The sequence below is a fragment of the Octodon degus genome, unplaced genomic scaffold, assembly GCF_000260255.1.
Source record: "Octodon degus isolate 3935 unplaced genomic scaffold, OctDeg1.0 scaffold00002, whole genome shotgun sequence".
NCBI classification, from domain to species: Eukaryota; Metazoa; Chordata; class Mammalia; order Rodentia; family Octodontidae; genus Octodon; species Octodon degus.
Genome location: NW_004524578.1, coordinates 18,355,415 through 18,358,310, shown reverse-complemented (window position 1 = coordinate 18,358,310; position 2,896 = coordinate 18,355,415). Strand labels below are relative to the sequence as shown.

General features: G+C 37.6%; 1 long non-coding RNA gene across 1 annotated transcript in view; it reads right to left on the bottom strand.

Annotated features, from left to right (window-relative positions):
- Positions 1-610: 610 nt before the first annotated feature.
- LOC111815874 overlaps positions 611-2,896 on the bottom strand; it is a 23,496-nt gene continuing 21,210 nt past the window's right edge. Inside the window, exon 3 of the long non-coding RNA XR_002820493.1 lies at positions 611-623. This is a non-coding gene — a long non-coding RNA (uncharacterized LOC111815874). The remainder of the gene's footprint in view (positions 624-2,896) is intronic.

Genomic DNA, 2,896 nt, shown 5'->3' with positions numbered 1-2,896 from the left:
GCGGGAGAGTTGTGAGGTTCGAACTCCAGGAACCTGAGGCTGACAGCTTTGTGGAAGCAGCCACTTAAAGGACTGAGCTAGGGCCAGGCCCCCACCACTTTGGTAAAGAATTAGAAGATATGAAAAGAAAATCAGCAGAAACTCATGCGATGAAAAATTCCATTGAAAGCAAGGGTAGTAGACTGGATCTGTGTGAGGAAAGAGTGTCAAAGACAAGGTAGATGCAGTAGGTCACAAACTCAATGATGGGCTAAAAATGACAAGACACCAGGCTAGCTGGATCTAATAGCTGCTGCATGACTAAAAAGTCCCTGAGAATTATAGGGATAAAGGAAAAATTAGGTGACTCAAAAGGCATAAAAATTTTATTCACTGAACTCATAGCAGAAAAACTTTCAAATCCAAGGAAAGAATTCAATATTCAAGTATGAGATGCATGTAGAACCCCAAATAGCTACAAAATCCCCAACCTCTCCACTATGCCATAATACAAGTTCCAGAAATTCAACAAGGTGAAAAATACTAAAAACTCTTAGAGAAAAACAGCAAGTAAATGTATCAGAATAACTGTGCATTTCTCAACACAAACCTTAAAAGCTAGGAGAGGTTGAAGTGAAGTTTTTCTAAATTCTCTTCCCTTCCCTTCCCTTCCCTTCTCCTTCCTTCCTTCCTTCCTTCCTTCCTTCCTTCCTTCCTTCCTTCCTTCCTTCTTTCTTTCTTTCTTTCTTTCTTTCTTTCTTTCTTTCTTTCTTTCTTTCATACAGGGTCTCATTACCCAGTTCGGACTTGTAGTGATCCTTCTGTCTCAGCCTCCCCAGAGCTGGGATTACAAGAATGTGCTACCATGTCAGTGACGGGCACAGCACACCTGGAGTTCTGGGGCCTGCACGGCGTGTGTCACCAGGGAAGGAACCTGGGTCCTTGTGCTTACCAGGCAGGCACCTAAGCTGCTAAGCTATCTCCCCAACCCTGAAGTGAAGTTTTTCAAGTGCTAAAAATAAAATAAAATAAAATAAAATAAAATAATAAAATAAATGTCAACCCAGACTTTTATATCCTGCAAAGTAAGCCTTCAAAATTGGTGGTGATGCAAACTATGCACAACAAAGAAATCCTAAAGAAGCACATCACCACTAAGTCAATATTGCAGAAAAATTTGCAGGACATCCTAGACAGAGACAGGGCGTCTACCAGCAGCAATGAGTCCAAAGGGAAGTATACATCTTCCCAGAACAGTACCTGAACAAAAGAAAATAAAAATAAAGGAAACAGCACTAGGAAAATAGGGCCATGGCAAGAGTTAATAATATCTCAGAATAATAACTCTCAAGGTCAGTGGTGTCAACTTCCCATTCAAAAGACTCAGCCTGGCAGATTGTATCAAAAGACAAAATGCAACCTCACATTGTCTACTGGAGACTCACCTAAACCAAAGGGAAGTATATACACTGAGTCAAAGTATAGAAAATGATACTCTAACTAAAGCCCCCAAATGCAGGAGTAGCTATCTTATTTTCAGAGCTAGCAGACTCCAAGCCCAAGGTGATCAAGAGACAAAGATGGGTGAGGGGAATGGGTAAAGGGAACTATTAAGCTGGAAGAGACAATTGTCAGTAGCTATGCAATGGATGTCAGAATACCCAACCTTGTAAGAAAAACAAAAACAAAAACAAAAAAAAACTACTGGACTTAAAAGGACAGATAAACATCAGTACAATCATAGTGGGCAATTTCCGTGTCTTACTCCCACAACTAGACCTGTCAACCAGACCAAAAAAAAAAAAAATCAATAAAGAAATATTAAAGCTAAACCATATCACTAAACAAATAAACTTAATGGATGTCTATGACAGCAGAATATCAATTTTTCTCAGAAGCAGATTAAACATTTCCCAGGATAAATCATGTCTTAGGCCATAAAGGATGCTTAAATAAATACAAAAGAATTGAAATAATTCACTATCAGACAATAGAGGAATTAAGCTAGAAATCAATAGCCAAGAAAGCCAATAAAATGCAACTATATGAAGATTTAATGATACATCATTGAATAATTAATGGATCACAGAAGAAATCAGGATAGAAATAAAAAAGTTCATGGGCCCAAATGATTATGAAAGCACAATATACCGAAACCCATGGCACTCAATGAAAGCAGTTCTAAGAAGGAAGTTTATAACTGGAAATGCACACGTAAAAGGTATAGCATGATGCCAAAATAAATAACTACTGATGCATCTTCAAAGTCCTAGAAAAACAAAAGCAATGCAGGTCTTAAATGAACAGGAGAAAATACATAAAGCTCAGAGTGGAAATTCTTGAGGCTGAGACTAAAAAAGTGATATAAAATATCAATGATCAGCAGGGTAGTTATTTGGAAGAATGGAAAGGGGATGTAGGAATGGAGGAAATAAGAGGGAGGGGAAGGGAAACGGAAGTAAGAGGACCGGGATGAAATATGTATATGTACCAGCTCTGTGGTGAAGGATATATTTAGCATGTATCACAAACATCTATTAATGCAAGAAGGAGAAAATGGCCTTTTCAGACACATTTACAGCAAAATTCGATAAGAAGAAGTTGGTTCAAATTTAGTTGTGATGGCTCTCATGAGATCAATGGATTTTTTCACAGTGACTGTGTTAAAATATGACGCTGCATGTTGCACATTGAGTAGATCTTCCACTCATTTTTTAAAATTAATTTTATTGAGAAAGAAATAGCAATGAGACAGTTTCAAAACCGGTTAGTAGGACAGCTTCAATAATTAATACGTTGCATATTGTTGTCTTCATAGTGGTTATTCATAGTACAAGATGCAGACATGATATCCTGTCCAAACACTAGTAGTACAAATGTTTCTATTCATTGAAATAAGAGAAAGTAGCTGTATTTA